This window comes from Lithobates pipiens, unplaced genomic scaffold, assembly GCF_037356315.1.
Source record: "Lithobates pipiens isolate NorthernLeopardFrog02 unplaced genomic scaffold, aLitPip1_a1.2 Scaffold_74, whole genome shotgun sequence".
Taxonomy (NCBI): domain Eukaryota; kingdom Metazoa; phylum Chordata; class Amphibia; order Anura; family Ranidae; genus Lithobates; species Lithobates pipiens.
The window spans coordinates 1134530-1154539 of NW_027507897.1; the positions used below are offsets into that span (position 1 = coordinate 1134530).

General features: G+C 47.2%; 1 long non-coding RNA gene across 1 annotated transcript in view; it reads left to right on the forward strand.

Annotated features, from left to right (window-relative positions):
- LOC143959424 (uncharacterized) overlaps positions 1-14511 on the forward strand; it is a 43200-nt gene extending 28689 nt beyond the window's left edge. The window contains exon 3 of the long non-coding RNA XR_013270223.1: positions 14342-14511. This is a non-coding gene — a long non-coding RNA (uncharacterized LOC143959424). The remainder of the gene's footprint in view (positions 1-14341) is intronic.
- Positions 14512-20010: the final 5499 nt, after the last annotated feature.

Consider the following 20010-nt stretch of genomic DNA (forward strand, 5'->3'; position numbering starts at 1 on the left):
TCCAATAATGGGGCACTATTCCCCCCACTGACTCCAATCATGGGGCACTATTCCTCCCACTGACACCAATGATGGGACACTATTCCTCCCACTGACTCCAATGATGGGGCACTATTCCCCCACTGACTCCAATGATGGGGCACTATTCCCCACTGACTCCAATAATGGGGCACTATTCCCCTCACTGACTCCAATAATGGGGCACTATTTCCCCCACTGACTCCAATAATGGGGCACTATTACTCCCACTGACTCCAATAATGGGGCACTATTTCCCCCACTGACTCCAATAATTGGGCACTATTTCCCCCACTGACTCCAATGATGGGGCACTATTCCTGCCACTGACTCCAATAATGGGGCACTATTCCCCCCACTGACTCCAATAATGGAGCACTATTCCCCCACTGACTCCAATGATGGGGCACTATTCCCCCCACTGACTCCAATAATGGGGCCCTATTCCTCCCACTGACTCCAATAATGGGGCACTATTCCTCCCACTGACTCCAATAATGGGGCACTATTCCCCCCACTGACTCCAATAATGGGGCACTATTCCCCCACTGACTCCAATGATAGGGCACTATTCCCCCACTGACTCCAATGATGGGGCAGTATTCTCCCACTGACTCCAATGACAGGGCACTATTCCTCCCACTGACTCCAATAATGGGGCACTATTCCCCCCACTGACTCAAATAATTGGGCACTATTCCCCCCACTGACTCCAATGACGGGGCCCTATTCCCCCACTGACTCCAATAATTGGACATTATTTCCCCCACTGAATCCAATAATGGGGCACTATTCCTCCCACTGACTCCAATAATGGGGCACTATTCCCCTCCTGACTCCAATAATTGGGCACTATTTCCCCCACTGACTCCAATGATGGGGCACTATTCCTGCCACTGCCTCCAATAATGGGGTACCACTCCCCCCACTGACTCCAATAATGGGGCACTATTCCCCTCACTGACTCCAATAATGGGGCACTATTTCCCCCACTGACTCCAATAATGGGGCACTATTACTCCCACTGACTCCAATAATGGGGCACTATTCCCCCACTGACTCCAATGATGGGGCACTATTCCTGCCACTGACTCCAATGATGGGGCACTATTCCCCCCACTGACTCCAATGATGTGGCACTATTCCCCCCACTGACTCCAATAATGGAGCACTATTCCCCCACTGACTCCAATGATGGGGCACTATTCCCCCCACTGACTCCAATAATGGGGCACTATTCCTCCCACTGACTCCAATAATGGGGCACTATTCCCCCCACTGACTCCAATAATGGGGCACTATTCCCCCACTGACTCCAATAATGGGGCACTATTCCCCCCACTGACTCCAATAATGGGGCACTATTCCTCCCACTGACTCCAATAATGGGGCACTATTCCTCCCACTGACTCCAATAATGGGGCACTATTCCCCCCACTGACTCCAATAATGGGGCACTATTCCCCCACTGACTCCAATGATAGGGCACTATTCCCCCACTGACTCCAATGACGGGGCAGTATTCTCCCACTGACTCCAATGACAGGGCACTATTCCTCCCACTGACTCCAATAATGGGGCACTATTCCTCCCACTGACTCCAATAATGGGGCACTATTCCTCCCACTGACTCCAATAATGGGGCCCTATTCCCCCCACTGACTCCAATAATGGGGCACTATTCCCCCCACTGACTCAAATAATGGGGCACTATTCCCCCCACTGACTCCAATGATGGGGCCCTATTCCCCCACTGACTTCAATAATTGGACATTATTTCCCCCACTGACTCCAATAATGGGGCACTATTCCCCTCCTGACTCCAATGATGGGGCACTATTCCTGCCACTGCCTCCAATAATGGGGTACCACTCCCCCCACTGACTCCAATAATGGGGCACTATTCCTCCCACTGACTCCAATAATGGGGCAGTATTTCCCCCACTGACTCCAATGATGGGGCACTATTCCTCCCCACTGACTCCAATAATTGGACACTATTTCCCCACTGACTCCAATAATGGGGCACTATTCCCCCCACTGACTCCAATAATTAGGCACTATTCCTCCCACAGACTCCAATAATGGGGCACTATTCCTCCCGCAGTAAACTGATCCTTTCCTTAGAAGGTTTGGAGACCCCTGAACTAGTACTACACCACTTCATGTAATGTATATAAAAAGAAAATGTGTCACACAATGGGGATTAGAAACAGATATGGAGCACCATTGGGATCAACACGAATGTCAAACCAGTAGTTGAGCATTTCTTCCAAGGTGATTGGGGCATCAGCGGGCAGTCTGCGGGGCAGTCGGGGAACAGCAGCCCGGCACAGAGGACAGGTCCTGCTCTGCTGCGCCCATCGCTGGATGCATTCCAGGTGGAATTGGTGACTGCAGGGCAGAGTCGTAATGTCTTCTCCATTTTGAAAATCTATTAAACAAATGGAACATGTCAGCTGGTCCTCACCACCCGGCTGGATGGGTGGCGGTGGTGATGGGGGTTGTTGAGGAGCTCTGCCGCGGTCTCTAGGAGAACGGCTCCTATGGTCCTCCTGTCTCCTCCGACGGGCTCTAGACCTCGTCCGATGGGCGATGGGTGACTCTCCGCCGTCCTGACGAGAACGCCTCTGCCGGGATCCGGGACGAGAAGGACGACGCATCCCGATGGTATAAGGGTGCCTTTTATACCTGAAAAAGGCTAAAAAATTATAATATTAATAATAATATTATAATTAGCAATAAGATGGTAGAAATAGCGATAACTATCAATTAAAATCGATAAAATCGCAGTCAGTCACAAGGAAAAGCAGTCAAACGCTGTGAGATCGCAGAGCAACAGCTCAGAGCAACCGCACTCAGCAACTCGTAATGAGAAGTGACCTGAGACAGGCTCAGCCTCATCCCCCTCTAGTAAGCGCCTATCATTCATCTTATGGTGACCTCACAGCATCGTATTTGTTGCCCATATGTCATCATACAACACTGTACACATCTACATCTTATATCATTACATTCATTTCACATTTCATTACATTCTAATGGGTTTTTTAAGGGTTTAATTCTTTAAAATTGTCACTAGGTGGCAGTCTCCGTTTTCCCATAGCTAATTTGCATACCACTATGTCCCTGTCCAATCAGCTGAAGGCTGTGCAGTGAGGAGAGTGGGAGTTGGGCGCCATCTTGGCTAATGGTTGTGTATGAGAAATTGATATGAGTTTATATTTGCTGGGAAAGCTGAAGAAATCACCCAATCCGGGAATTTTGGTGAGTGAGGAGAGCAGAGCTTTACAGGTGAGGAGTACAGAGGGGAGGAGAGCCGGGGGTAGGTAGGAGAAGGCGGTGGGGGGGAGGTAAGTAGGTGGGGGGTAGGTCTGACAGAATGTACTGTGTGCGCTCTGTGGTGTGAGGTGAGCTCTGAGGTGTAATGGGGAGTATATAGCCGGCTGTAGAGGTGATAATATCCGGGGGAGGGGGGGCAGACATAGCTGGAGCCCCCCATCACCCCTCATCTGCCCCCCCCCCCAGTCTGTGCCTCCTAATCCCCCTCATCATTGCTGGATAAGAGGGGGTGTGGGGGAGGGGAGGGCGGACTTGAGGCCCCTATAATGTGTAAGCTGACCCCCCTCCCCCCTCTGATGATATAAAACAAATGTAATATATTGCAGAGTAGCAGCCCTCAGATCTGCATTATATTTCCTGGTCACCATGGTGATCATTCAGTAACACTTCCTGTCCTCCATCCCATATACATAGAGGGGGCTGCTATGACTAGAAATAGGAGGGGGAGGGGACTTTCACTGCCCCAGACCCCTAATACAGGGATGGTCACATGACACTTCCATGACCACTAATGATGGGGGGGGGGGGGGGGTAAAAGTGTTTGTAAACCTCAGACATGAAATATGAAGAATGCATATCCCTCTATAGCTGGGGTTGGCAACCCGTCGATCGCCACACAGTGACTGGTTGATCGACACCTCAGCTTGCCGAGCCGACTATCAGATGTGGGACTGTTTATTGGCAGCGGAAACGCCGGCCACACAGAGAACAGCCGGCGCATCAGCCGATGCGGCTTCTATAGTGCGGCAGTGTCAGACGGAATGATATTACCGCCCCCTCTGTATTCCTGCCTTAGCAGAGAAGCGGAGTGCAATATACCAAACAAGTAGTGTGTGCCCGAGGTGCCCGGGGAGCTGTGGGCAGACCTACCACCCCCTGGGGAGTTTCCAGACAGACGGAGCTGCTTCGGCAGTCTGTGTCTGTTCTGTCCCTGGATGCCCCCTCCTCACCCAATGGATGCTCGGGGGCATCGCACCCTTCACCCCAATTCTTCACTGCTCTCAGTTGTAGTCGGATCCAATGACCAATGGTAAAGGGCCAGTTCACACCACATGCAGTCCGGTGCATTTTTTTCTGCCTAAAAAACGCATGGATAGTAGGTTATATGCTTTTCAATGACATCGTTCACACCAGTGCTTGCATTTCCAGTGCGTTCCAGAAAAAAAATAGAACATGCTGCATTTTTCCTTCATTGGACTGTGCTGCAATACTGTAAAACGCATCAAAAATGCACTGGAACACACAGGTCCTTACGGCCAGTTCACACCATAGAAACGCAGTCCGGATGCGTTCCAGATGCTTTTCTGCATGCACGTTTTTGGTGCATTTTTAATGCAGTCCAGTGCATTTCCCTCCCATTTTTTCTTAACCCTAAATAAGGACATGTGTGTTCCAGTGCGTTTTTGATGCTTTTTACAGCATTCCAATACAGATCAGTGCAGGAAAAATGCAGCGTGTTCTACTTTTTTTTTTCTGGAACTGGAAAGCCCTGAAACTGACCGCACTGGTGTGAACTATGCCATAGGAAACCATATAACCTACTTTCCATGCGTTTTTGATGTAGGAAAAATCGCACAGGACTGCATGTGGTGTGAACTGGCCCTAAATAAGAACATATGTGTTTCAGTGCGTTTTTGGTGCATTTTACAGTGTTCCAGTTCCAGAAAAAACTTTTCCTGCACTTGACTATATTGGAACACTGTAAAACATGCCAAAAACGCACTGGAATGCAACTAAATGCACCAAAAACGCACTGAAACACACATTTAAGGTTAAGAAAAAAGAGGTAGAAAAAATGACCTGGATTGCATCAAAAACACGCATGCCGAAAAGGATCTGGAACGCATCCGGACTGCGTTTCTATGATATGAACTGGCCCTAAATACGGATATGTGTGTTTTAGTGCATTTAGGTGCATTCCAGTGTTTTTTTGTTTCTTTTTACAGTGTTCCAGTGCAGGAAAAATGCAGCGTGTTCTTCTTAACCCCTTCCCGCCGAGCGTACACAGATGTGCGTACTCGGCTTCCGGGGGTTATACCGGGATGATGCCCGCACCTGCAGGCATCATTCCGGTACCGTTTTGCAGAGCGGGCGATCGGCTATCCAACCATAACAAACGATGCGGCTAAAAGCCGCTCGGCTGTTATGCCGGAGGATTGGGAGGGGACGTCCCCCCCCCTCCCGCCGCTCTTACCGGTGCTCCCGTTCAATCAGGAGCACCGATCTCACATCCGCCGCTTCCAGCGGCTGGGGAGGGACTGGAATGAAGCAGTAAGCGGCTTCATTCCAGTCTCCTAATTGTAAACACGGAAGCGACATCATGACGTCACTTCCCGTTTACTCGGCTGCCAATGGCGCCGGTTTTAAAAAAAAATATACAGTATTCAGAATCTTCGTTTTCGGCGATCTGAATACATTGACGTGTAAAGGAGGGATGGGGGGTCTTTTAGACCCTCCATCCCTCAATAAAGAGTACCTGTCACCACCTATTACTGTCACAAGGGATGTTTACATTCCTTGTGACAGCAATAAAAGTGATCAAAATTTTTATTTTTTTTAAAAAACAATTTATTAATTTTAAAATAAATAAAAAAATAAACATTTTTTTAAAGCGCCCTCCGTCCCCGCGATACGCATACGTAAGTCGTGCCCACATATGTAAACGGTGTTCAAATCACACATGTGAGGTATCGCCGTGATCGTCAGAGCGAGAGCAATAATTCTAGCACTAGATCTCCTCTGTAACTCTAACCTGGTAACCGTAAAAAAATGTTTAAATTGTTGCCTATTGAGATTTTTTAGGTACCGTAGTTTGTCGTCATTCCACGAGTGCGTGCGATTATAAAGTGTGACATGTTTGGTCTCTCATTACTCGGCGTAACATTATCTTTCACATTGTGCAAAAAACTGGGCTAATTTTACTGTTTTTTTTTTTTTTTTAAATTCATGAAAGTGTCCCTTTTGCCAAAAAGTTGCGTTTAAAACACTGCTGCGCAAAAACCGTGTGACATAAAATATTGCAACAATCGCCGTTTTATTCTCTAGAGTCTCTGCAAAAAAAATATATATAATGTTTGGGGGTTCCAAGTTATTTTCTAACAAAAAGTATGGATTTTAACTTGTAAACACAAGATGCCAAAAATAGACTTAGTCATGAAAGGGTTAAAAACTATATAACCTACTTTACATGCGTTTTTGATTCCAGAAAAAAAATGCACTGGACTGCATGTGGCCCTAAATAAGGAAATGTAACATAAAACGCAAGGATGTGAACTATAGCCATACTGTAGTGTGTTTCTGCAAAACTAAAAACGCACTAAAAAATGCACAGGTGTGAACCAGGCCTTACTCGTGGATTGAGATTCAGGCAGCTGGGTGGATCCCAACAATATGGTCGGGATCCTTCCAGATCCTATAGCTGCTCTGCCATGTCAGCTGACAACGGGCAATAGTGCTTGTCTCCCTTCCCAGGTACTGAGCGGCTGTACAATACAGGAGTCACTCATAGCTGGTTGTTCACACCACATGCAGTCCAGTGCATTTTTTTCTACATCAAAAACGCATGGAAAGTAGTTTATATGGTTTTCTATGGCATATTTCACACCAGTGCGGTCAGTTCCGGGGCTTTCCAGTTCCAGAAAAAAAAAATGTAAGTATTGCATTTTTCCTGTACTGGAACGCGGTAAAATGCATGAAAAATGCACTGTAGTGCATCAAAAACGCACCGGATCCCATTACACTGAAAAAAAGAAAAAAAAAGCATCTGGAATGTATCCAAAAATGCACTAAAGACACACATGCAGAAACACATCCGGAACAGATCTGGAATGTGTTTTTGTGGTGTGAACGGCCCTAATTGTCCTATCTGTGAACTGAAGCCGTATGGGCAGAATTATTATTGCATGTTTCTTCTGACATGTGCTGCACAATGCTCTATTCTCTCTAATTGTCTTCATTTGCACAGTAGTGTAATAGAATCGCATTATCACGGGTCGATTGTATAAAAGCTCAGATTCAGTTTTTCTGGTGGATTTTATTCTACTATAAATGGATTCTCTTATTAACAATAGAGAGAATAACAATAGACTCTCAAATGTTTAATATTAATAATAATTTTGAATAAAAAAATGCAATGATTGTATTACTGCTTGTGTTGTAGCCAAATGATTTCATACTTGGATGTGAAGGGGACTCTGAGGCCTCGTACACACGGGTGAATGTCGGGCTCGTTCGGCCCGTGTGTACTGCAGCCAATCCGACAAGCTGTTCTTTTAGCCAGCTTCTCTGGAAGGGTTATGACTGAAAGAGGTCTGCTGAGCGACTCCCATTCAGTGCTGACCGGAGTGTTCTGGTGGGTGGGCTGTTCCCCTGGCACAACAGAATCACACAGCAGGAGAGATCGCCGTACTAACATTGCATTGATAGTACAGCGGCTCCCCCTAAATTGTCAGTTTTCTTTTTTTCTTTGTTTAGCCCGCCGCGTAGAACAAAAAAAACGATTATTGTGTAAGAGGCTTAGAAGTAGAGCTGGGCGATTTAAAAAAAAAAAACTCGATTCACGATTCAAATCAAGTTTGTTTTTTTTGGTTTTTTTTGATGGACAGTCCTGAGGAGCTGTGGGCAGGAGTTTTTAGGCGAGGCCGAGGCTCCGGCCTAGTCCTTGGCTTCCGGCCTTGTGGACTAGGCCGAAGCCATGGCCTCGCCTAAAAACTCCTGTCCGGAGCACCTCAGGACTGGCGGGTTGGTGAAAAAAAAATCTAAAACAATCAATTTGTTTTAAATTTTGAATCGATTTGACCTCTCAACTCGATTCAAGATTTAAATAGATTTTTTCCCCAGTCCTACTTAGAAGTGACACTAAACTCTGATTTTAACACCATCTTTTCAAATATGTATTCTTAACTCAAAAAATATCCTCTGTGGCTCTCAGCCCCCTCCAAATTCTTTTCTTTTATTTTTTGCTCACACATGATTGCAACTAATATAATATGCACTGCTTGTTTAAAAGAAATGGGTGTGAGAGGGAAAGGAGAGGTTGAGGAGCTCAAGGAGGATGAGGATGGTAAGGAGGCAGAGAAACACACAATGAGAGATAATTTCATGAAAAATTTCCCAGGACCATTAACTACTTAATGGCCCACCACACATTTACTGCCGCAGGGCGGCCCGGCTGCACAAAAACAACATACCTGTACTTTGTTTGCACTTCCTGGTCTGGGGCACGTGCGTGCAACCCGCTCCCACTGTGATTGGACACAGCAGGACCTAATCAGCGGGTCCGCGATCGTTCAGAGGAACAACAGAACGGTGGTTTGTAAACCAGGCAGTCCGTCGTTTTGTCACAGAAGAAGAGAGAGATGTGTGATTCCTACTAATCAGGAACACCGATCTCTCTCTATATCTAGTGTCAGCCCACACAGTAAGAAAGCACAACTAGGGAACACATTTAACCCTTTGATTGCCCCTTATGTTAACCCCTTCCGTGCCAGTGTCATTTATACAGTGACAATGCATTTTTTTAGCACTGATCACTGTATTGGTGTCGCTGGTTCCCAAAAAGTGTCACTTAGGCTGCTTTCACAGTGCAGCGGGAGCGGCGTCGGCGGTAAAGTGCCGCTATTTTTAGCGGCGCTTTACCGTTGTTTTAGCGGCGGTGTGCGGGCGCTAGCGGGGTGGTTTTAACCCCCGCTAGCGGCCGAAAAGGGGTTAAACCCGCCCGCAAAGCGCCGCTGCAGCAGCGCTTTGCCGGCGGTATTGCCGCGGTGTCCCATTGATTTCAATTGGTAGGAGCAGTGAATACACCGCTCCTTCACCGCTGCAAAGATGCGGCTAGCGGGACTTTTTTCACCGTCCTGCCAGCGCATCGCTCCAGTGTGAAAGCCCTCCGGCTTTCACACTGGAGTTAAAGGGGCCGGTTTTTTTCAGGCATTACACAGGCGCTATTTTTAGCACTGAATACCGCCCCAGTGTGAAAGCAGCCTTAGTGTCAGATTTGTCCAGCGCAATGTCGTAATCCTGCTAAAAATCGCTGATCGCCGCCATTACTAGTAAAAAAGAAAAAAGTCCCTAAATCTATCCCCTAGTTTGTAGACGTGATAACTTTTGCGCAAACCATCAATATATACTAATTGGGATTGTTTTACCAAAAATATGTAACAGGATACATATTGGCCTAAATTGATGAATGTTGTTTTTTTGATTAGATATGTTTATAGCAGAAAGTAAAAAATATTTTTTTTTTCAAAATTGTTGGTCTTTTTTTGTTTCTAGAGAAAAAAATAAAAACCGCAGAGGTGATCAAATACCACCAGAAGAAAGCTCTATGTGTGGGGGGAAAAAAGGGGCATACATTTTTTTTAGGTACAATGTCGCACAACCGCACAATTGTTAGTTAAAATAACGCAGTGCCGTATCGCAAAAAGTGGGCTGGTCATTAAGGGGGTAAATCCTTCCGGGACTGAAGTGATTAAATGGGGGATATGTATGGATTCAATTTGTTGAATAAGGAGGATATTGTTGTGACTTTAAGCCCCCTTTCACACAGGCTGTGCGATCAGGTCGGCCTGTCTGTTATTCAGGTGGATCTGATCAGACCATCCATTCACCTCTATGGAATGGTGGATGTTAGTGGACACACGTCTGCTGACATCCTCCGATATCCAATCTGATCCTGTCCACCAAATCCAGGACCACCATCCATCTGGCGGAGAGGTGGTCCGTTTTCATCCAATCTCCCCATAGAGGAGAGTGGGACTCTGAGGGGTCCGTCTCTGCACAGTGAGGTTGGTGGGTTTTGCCATTGTTTATGTCACATGGTTTTTGTGCAGCGTTTTTTCAAACGCAGCTTTTTGGGGGGGGGGGGGGGTTAGAGACTACACCTTTTTACATTTTATTGTGAAAAAACACAATACATAACCCAATTTTTTTTTTAAATATAAAAGATGATGTCACGCTGATTGGATAGATACCAAACATGTCACGTTTTAAAATTGCACACGCCCGCACAACGGCGACAAACAACATAAATTTTACTATTCATAGGCAATGCTTTAAAAGCCTTTACAGGTTACCACTTTAGATGTACAGAGGAGGTCTAGTGCTAGAATTCCTGCCCATGATCTGACATTCGCAGCGATTCCCCACGTGTGGAATGATTGTTTTGTGTGTGTTCAGGACCAACGTACGCTTTTTTTCTAATTATTTATACTATTTTATTTTGACACCATCGCTTTAATTAAATTATTTTTTTAAATCACTTATGTTGCCGTCACAATGAATGTAAACATCCTTTATGACACCAATAGGCATGTGTCAGGTATTATTATGGGGGGATCTGGGGTCCTCCTTTGCACTTAAAAGCATTCCAAATGTCAACAACAGTGGTTTTAAATGCTTGTATTATTTTTATGTTTTATTTTTATTAGTAATAGCTGTGCTCTGCGATTTTTATTTATTTTTATTTTTTATGGGACTGCGACATTGCGGTGGGCAGATTGGACACTTTTGACACATTTATGGGACCATTGGCATTTATACAGCGATCAATGTTATAAAAAAACACTGATTACTGTGTTCTTTGTGTGGGTTTCTAACTGTATGGGGGATGGGAATTACTAGAGGAGGAGACATATGGCTGTTCCGCCTTAGTAGGAACAGACGATCTGTCTCTCTTCTGACAAAATGGGGATTTGTGTGTTTACACACACAAATCCTTGTTCTGGCACTCGTGCCTGTGATCGTGCGTGGGTGGCAGCGATTTTGCCCACCGGCCACGTGCATCGGGTCCCCAGTGGTGCAGCATGCGGCCTCTTAAAGGGGATTTTGCGGTAACGAGCCACTTTTCCGACATATATGTGCGTGAGTCAGTCGGCAAGTGGTTAAGACTCCAGTAAAGTGGAAGTAATGTCATGCCATCACTTCCAGGTTACTATATACGAGACCCGATCAAAGACGATTCCAGTTTTGTCCGGGTTGCCGGCAGACGTGGCGGCTGGTCGCTTGGGCCTCCTGGTGGGACGGGCGAGCTGCGGAAGGCGGGGAGGGGGAACGTTCTCTCCGCTGCTTAGCCGCATCGGTTGTTATTACAAGGAAGGGATGGTTGGCTCTAAAAAACGGTACCGGGGTGATGTCTGCAGTTGCATATCACCCCAATATAACCACTTGAAGCCAAATGATGTACAGGTACGGGATTTGGTGGAAAGTGGTTGTAAACCCTTACAAACCACTTTTACCTACAGATAAGCCTAGATTAAGGCTCACCTGTAGGTGCAAGAAATATCTCCTAAACCGTGTGGAAAAGACAGTCACGCTGTCTACGGCGCACGCACTGTAGACAACGGCACGCAGGTATACTGAGTGCCATTTCTAGCGGCAATTGTGCCTTTAGTGGTGGCTCCCGCGATTCAACACACAATCAGCGCCGAAACCCTTTCTAGTGATTAGCGCCTGTCTTCTCTCTTTTTTTCCCCTAAAATTGCCAGTCAGACCTCTTCCCCTGCAGGATGGAATGTTGGAGGAGTTCAGTACACCATTCGAGTACAAAACATCCCCAGAAATTGAATTTACTGTGTGTGAATTTACAGGGGAAATTGTCCTTAGCTTAGTGAATGTGGTGAAAATCTGTCGAAAAATCAGTATTTATACTTTCACATGATTGGATTATGGAGGTCAACAGAGCTTCACCACATTCAGTAAGCTAAGGAGTGACACAGTGATCAGACTATTTACCTTTAGTAAATCGACCCATAGTGTTTGCAAAAGTAAAAGGTCGTTTTTTTTTTTTTTTATGGAGTAGGAAAGGGTTAAGCCCCCGTTCACACACCGAATCCAAGTTTGAAATAGATTTCAAAGCTGCAGGTCATCGCAACTTCAAGTGCAAAACTGAAATCGCAAAAAATAGTGCAGGAACTTCTATTTCAAATCGGCGAGGCACCTCAAAGTCGAAGACGCACCCATTCGATCAGTTCCATTGTCAACAAGGTGCGACTTGTCATGCGATTTTGGATCTGTCAAATTCGTATGACAAGTGACAACGATGTGAATGGGTACTTAACCCATATCTGGTATTTTTTCTAAAAGTTTGCTACTAAGAAAATGTTCCCTTCATATTTTGTCTGGGAGAGGCAACAGGAAATCTCACCAAAGTGAATTGATCTCCCATCACACCCCTTACATTGCTTTGTATGGCCCCCACATGCTTGTATGCATGCCTGATAACATTGGGGATGCTCCTAATGAGACGACAGATGGTGTCTTGGGGTGTCCTGGGGTATTTCCTTCCAGATCTGGAGCAGGGCATCACTGAGCTCCTGAACAGACTGAGGTGCAACCTGGCGGTGTTGGATGGATCGAAACATAATGTCCCAGAGGTGTTCTATTGGATTTAGGTCAGGCGATTGTGGGGGCCATTCAATGGTATCAATGCCTTCATCCTCCAGGAACTGGCTGCATACTCTTGTCACATGAGGCCGGGCATTGTCATACACCAGGAGGAACCCAGAACCCACTGCACCAGCGTAGGGTCTGATAATGATTTCTGATTTCATCCTGATACCAAATGGCAGTCAGGGTGCTTGCCTGATTCTTACCCTCTGCCACCCCTGCCTGTGTCTTAACCCCTCTGCCACCCCTGCCTGTGTCTTAACCCCTCTGCCACCCCTGCCTGTGTCTTAACCCCTCTGCCACCCCTGCCTGTGTCTTAACCCCTCTGCCACCCCTGCCTGTGTCTTAACCCCTCTGCCACCTCTGCCTGTGTCTATCCCCTCTGCCACCTCTGCCTGTGTCTATCCCCTCTGCCACCTCTGCCTGTGTCTATCCCCTCTGCCACCCCTGCCTGTGTCTATCCCCTCTGCCACCCTTGCCTGTGTCTAAACCACCCCCCCCCACACCTGCCTGTGTCTAACCTCCCCCCTGCCTGTGTCTAAACACCCCTGCCTGTGTCTAAACCCCCCGCCACCCCGCCTGTGTCTAAACCCCCCCGCCTGTGTCTAAACCCCCCCCGCTGCCCCTGCCTGTGTCTAAACCCCCCCCCCGCTGCCCCTGCCTGTGTCTAAACCCCCCCGCTGCCCCTGCCTGTGCCTAAACCCCCCGCCTCCCCTGCCTGTGTCTAAACCCCCCAACCACCATTGCATTTGATTGAACTCCCCCACCACTGTTGCATGTAAATCTTACTTCCTGATAAATTACATTTTAATTTTCATTGCCATGATATAAAATAATGGTTGTGGGGGCTTTTGGTGGGTGTGATTTTTTTGGGGGGGGGTAGGTGGGCTGGGCAGCATTTCATTCCTGGACCCAGGCAGCACAATGTCTTGGGCCAGCCCATATATGTTTTCTTTTTTTTTAAGCTGTGTACTTACCTGAATTTGCCTTAGGCTGAGTTCACACTGGCATTAAGAGCAGGTGTTTGAGAGGCGTTTTAAAAAGCCCCCCAAATGCCTATGCACAAGATACAATAGATATATAGTGCTGTTCACACTAAGCGATAGCATCCTGTTGCTTCAAAATTGAAGCCTCATGTCGAGTCAGGAGGTGTTTGAAGCCTTTTCAACGCCCCCCATTCAAGTCTATGGTAAATGCTCTGGTAGGCAGTTGCAGGGCATTAAGATTTGTTCATTTACTGTAATGGAATAGGCATTTGTGGAGCAGTTTTAACGTTCATCAAATGCTTCAAAACTGCCCAAAGGGTGTTTGGGGAGCATTTTTAACTCCTCATTAATGCTTGTAAAATGCCTGTCAAATGCCCAGACTAAAGCTCATTGATGCCGGTCTGACGCCCACACTAATGCCATACAAACTCTATAGGAGTGTTTGTTGAGCATTAGATATTTATATCAGCATCTTGCAGTCCTTATACAGCAGGTCGTCCTTCACATTTTTGTTACCACTGTGACAATCATATTATTTTGTATTTATACATGCACTGTATACTTTCTTCATAATTGTTTTGCAAGAAGTTAATGCCCATATTTTATGTCTTTAGACAGTTCTACTTCATCAGTTTGTCTTCCTGAAGAAACAGACTCTGCCCTGCAAAACGTGTCGAGAACATATTCAAGACGCTATGAGTGGAATCTTTAAAAATGTATGACGGCATTTATATAACATGTTGTATAATTGTCCTCACCTTGATTTAAAGTGTACAGTTTTGTATTATGTGTTTAACTTGGTGCCTTATTTAGGATGTTTTTACTGAACATAGACAATAAAAGTTGTTTTTTTACTTGGAGATTTTTTCTTGGTGTGGTACCATTAAAGTCCTATTGAACTTTGTGTCTTAGGGAATGCTCTCTTTATGCATGTGTAATATATTATGTATGCACTTCCTGCCCTGGAGTTGTTGGCTTCGAAACCCTGGAAATTGAGAGAGAGAGAGAAAGTCTCAGCCAAATGTCCCATCCATGCTACAAGCCAGAAGAGCATACTCGCCAACTGTCCTGGGAAATTCTCAGGATTTAGACCTTTGTCCCGGTCTTACAGTTTCCTGGGAAATGTCCCGGTCTAAATCTTTTTTCCCACTAGAGGCTGCGGCGGTGTCCTGTCAGATAGTGTCCGCATTCGCAGTACACATGACAAGCAGATTCTGAAAAGATCCGAAGATGAACGGCGCCTGTGTCGTGAGTCCAGGTTCTAGCCCCACCATCCAAGTGGAGTGGACATAGTTAGAATAAAAAAGAGCCGAGCAAAGCGAGGCCGTGCCCGAAGCGTGGCGAGCGACACAAGCCCGCAAGGGTCCCTCTAACTATGTGCAGCCCTATGTCCACTTGGATGGTGGGGCTTACACCTGGACTCATGGCGCAGGAGCCGTTCATCCTTGGAAATTTTCCGAATCTCCTTGTGCTCCATACTGTGCAAGCGCTGCGCCTGCGCAGTACACAGCGGACACTGTTCCATAGGTGGACATTTTTGGACAGAACACCGGCACTAATAAAATGTCTCTGCCGGCTGCCATTTTACTGAAGACCAGCTATCGTGAGGAAGAAAGAAGAGGCTGAACCCAGGCTCTGCCTTTTGGTTCTTCCCTTCAGCTGGTCATCTGTAATTGGGCGGAGGCCAAATCACCTGCGGCCCACACCTGAGGGGACACTTAATGTAAGGAGGGACTCCACTGGCTGGGGACACCTGATGTATAGGGGGACTCCGCTGGCTGGGGACAACTGATGTATAGGGACACTCCGCTGGCTGGGGACACCTGATGCAAAGGGGCACTCCGCTGGCTGGGGACAACTGATGTATAGGGGCACTCCGCTGGCTGGGGACACCTGATGCAAGGGGCACTCCGCTGGCTGGGGACAACTGATGTATAGGGGCACTCCGCTGGCTGGGGACAACTGATGTATAGGGGCACTCCGCTGGCTGGGGACACCTAATGTATAGGGGTACTCCGCTGGCTTGGGACAACTGATGTATAGGGGGACTCCGCCGGCTCGGGACAACTGATGTATAGGGGGACTCTGCTGGCTCGGGACAACTGGTGTATAGGGGGACTCCGCTGGCTCGGGACAACTGGTGTATAGGGGGACTCCGCTGGTTCGGTACAACTGGTGTATAGGGGGACTCCGCTGGCTTGGGACAACTGATGTATAGGGGGACTCCGCTGGCTGGGGGCACCTGATGTATAGGGGGACTCCGCTGGCTGGAGACACCTGATGTAATGAGGGAATCAAAGTTACACAAAAAAGAAAGCAAAGAACATATAAAACACACACCACAAAACGTGCTGGAAAAGCACATCAACCACAACCTGCATAGATGTGAATCTAGCCTTAGCGAAGGTTCTGGTTTTTCCCCACAGTTGTATTGCAATATCCTATTTGGGGAGGGTCATTTCTCATAACCCCCCTGAAAAGAGGGCTTCACAATTCATGTACTGACAAGAAGCCTATTGATAGGAGGAGAAAGAAGAGAGACAGAGATGAGCTCAGTCAAATCGGCCAACATTGGAGCCATGTATGACCAGCTTTAGTTAGCTCTCATAACAGACTATATAATGTTTGTTTGTTTTTGAGTCATGTCTAAAAAGAAGTATAAAAAACATGGGTCTTCCACATGCCACTTAGGCCCCTTTCACACATGCGGACAATTTTGGATGAAATACGGACATACATGCATCCCTATGACCCGATATCATCCGTCTCCGCTATGGTCCGATTCTGCAGACGGAGGAAAATCCTATTTTTCTATCCTTCTGCAGAGCGGATCGGATGAACACGGACAGACGGCCCATGTTCATCCGATCTCCCATAGAGGAGAGCGGAGATCTGACAGGGCGGTGTGCAGGGACCGCCCTGTCATCCGCCGGCTCAGCGGGGATAAACGGAGCGATCTCCGCTGAGCAAGCGGATGTTCACGGGGCGGATCATTACGGATCCGTCCCGTGTGAAAGGGGCCTCACAGGGTAGCCCACTATGAAGACATATAAGACATACAGGACAGCACAGTGGTTCATGGCTCTACCTTCATGGAGTTTGTATGTTCTCCCTATGCTTGTGTGAGCTTCAAGATCATATGGTAGGTTAACTGGCACAAGTATGTATACTTGTATATTCACTATATTACCAAAAGTATTGGGACACCTGCCTTTACACACCCATGAACTTTAATGGCATCCCAGTCTTAGTCCGTAGGGTTCAATATTGAGCTGGCCCACCCTTTGTAGCTTCCACTTTTCTGGGAAGGCTGCCCACAAGGTTTAGGGGTGTCTATGGGAATCTTTGACCAGTCTTCCAGAAGCGCATTTGTGATGTCAGGCACTGATGTTGGATGGGAAGGCCTGGCTCACAGTCTCCACTCTAATTCACCCCAAAGGTGTTCTATCGGTTGAGGTCAGGACTCTGTGCAGGCCAGTCAAGTTCCTCCACCCCAAACTCACTCATCCGTATCTTTATGGACCTTGCTTTGTACACTGGTGCGCAGTCATGTTGGAGCAGGAAGGGGTCATCCCCAAACTGTTCCCACAAAGTTGGGAGCATGAAATTGTACAAAATGTCTTGGTATGCTGACGCATTAAGAGTTCCCTTCACTGGAACTAAGGGACCAGGCCCAACCCCTGAAAAACAACCCTACACCCTAATATCCACTCCACCAAATGATTTGGACCAGTGCATAAAGCAAGGTCCATAAAGATACAGGTGAGTGAGTTTGGGGTGGAGGAACTTGACTGGCCTGCACAGAGTCCTTTCCTCAACCCGATAGAACTCCTTGGGGATGACTTAGAGCAAAGACTGCGAGCCAGGCCTTCTCGTCCACATCAGTGCCTGTGCTCACAAATGTGCTTCTGGAAGAGAGGTTCAACATTCCCATAGACACACTCCTAAACCTTGTGGACAGCCCACAGAAGAGTTGGAGCTGTTATAGCTGCAAAGGTGGGCCAACTCAATATTGAACCTTACAGACTAAGACAGGCAGGCGTCCCAATACTTTTTGTAATATAGTGTACATCTGAGATATGAATCTTAGATTGTAAGCTCCTGAGGACAGGGGCTGATGTGAATGTACAAAAATATCCTAAGTGCTGTATTAATTGTTGGTGCATAAATACATACTTTTAGTAAATAAAAAACCCGGGGTCAGGAATAAACTTTGCAAGTCTCTTCTGCCAAAAACTTTCTACGCCCCGCGTACTTTTCATTATTATTATAGGGCTTTAGTTCCACTTTAATTTAAAATGTATGTTCAGCAGGTTTTGTACCAGAAACAAAGGCTTGTGTCATCAAAATTAAACTGAAATAATTTTAAAATAACTAACATTTTTTAAATAAAATATAATTAAAATAAAAGGCAATAATGTACAAGGAACCCTCTACAAAACGGAAAGGGATTCTGGGCAATGCCAAAAAAAGCCTCTTTTCACATTCGGAGCCTCCAGTTTCCTCTCCTAGAAAGTCATAAAAAGATGACATTTTATTTGAATGGATGGGAAATCTGTTGGTAAAATATGACATTTAATGGAATTTGGGCTAAACTAAGAAATATGGTCTTACAAAGGTTCTCTGGAAAGAGACAACCTGTAAAGCAATGAGGGGCGGGTCCCACCGGTGCGATGTCCGAGATCGGTTGTGATTCGCACTGCAGTGCAAATCACATGCGATCTCTGTATGATGCGATTACAGCAACACAGATAGTATGGCTGAATTTGCATCGCATTTGGACCAAACTCGCACAGGACCGCCAATGCGATCCGATTCCTGTCCGAATTTGATTTGGGGGTATCATTAACTTTTAACTGACTCTCCCAGCAGTTCACATAGGGCAGTGTGAACTGCCGCCGGGAGACATGCGATGTGGGAACCCGCAGTGGATTCGCAGGGTTCCCGTATCGCAGTAGAGTGAAACGAGCCTAAGTGCCGGTCCAGACTAGTGCGATGCGAGAACCCTGCGAATCACACTGCCATATGCGAACTGCTGGGGGGTGTCATTATATGTTAACGACACCCCCATTTCAGCTCGCATATCACACTGCGAACTGACAGTTCGGACATGAATCGGATCGCATATGTGTGAACACATATGCGATCCGATTCTGGTCCGAACAGAAAAAAGGGTCCTGTGCGTGTTTGCACCGAAAGCAGTACGATATCAGCCATACTATCTGTATGGCTGACATCGCACCCGCACAGACATCGCATGTAACATGAACAGCAGTGCGCTGCGAATTACATGCAATGTCTGGCATTGCGGTAGTGTGAACCAGCACTTAACCACTTGCCGACCGCCGCACGACGATATACATCGACAGAATGGCACGGGCAGGCATATGGGCGTATATATAAGTCCCTGCCTTCCCGCGGGTGGGGGGCCCCCCGGTGCCTGCGGCGGTCGGTATTCGTTCGGGAGCGATCCGGGATGAGGGGGCGGCCATTCATTCATGGCCACCCCCTCGCAATCGCTCCCGACGAATGGAAATCCTTCGTGACATCACTTCCTCTCCTGTAATGTAAACACAGGCAGAGGAAGTGATGTAATCTCTCCTCGTGTCGGTATTTTTCGTTCCGGCACCGAGGAGAGAGGATCGGTGAGTTGCACCAACACGACACTTCACAGTAGAACATGCCAGGCACACTCACACCCCCCCTTTACCCCCCGATCACCCCCCCAATTACCCCTGCCCCCCCCAGTCACAGTGACACCAATGCATTTTTTTTATTTTTTTGCATTGGTGTCATTTGTGACTGTAATAACTGTTAGGGCAGTTAGGGTTAGCCCCCTTTAGTTCTAATGTACCCCCCTAACCCCCCCAATAAAGGTTTAACCCCGTGATCACCCCCCGTCGCCAGTGTCACTAAGGCTGGGTTCACATTGCAGCGGTTTATGAGAACGGATGTGATTCGCACCGCACTGCAGTGCAAATCACATCCGATCTCTGCGATTCGAGTTCAGCCATTTGCCGCACCCGCCGCACCCGCCGCAAATTCGCACGGGACCCTTTTTTTGGTCCGCAGCAGAATCGGATCGCATGGGTGTTCACACCATGCGATCCGAGTTTGCAGATCGCACTGCGATATGCGAACTGATCTGGGGGTGTCATTAACATTTCACTGACACTCCCAGCAGTTCGCATAGGGCTGGGTGAACTGCCGCCGGGAGGCATGCGATGCGGGAACCCGCCGCGGATTTGTGGCGTTCCCGCATCGCTCCAGTGTGAACCCAGCC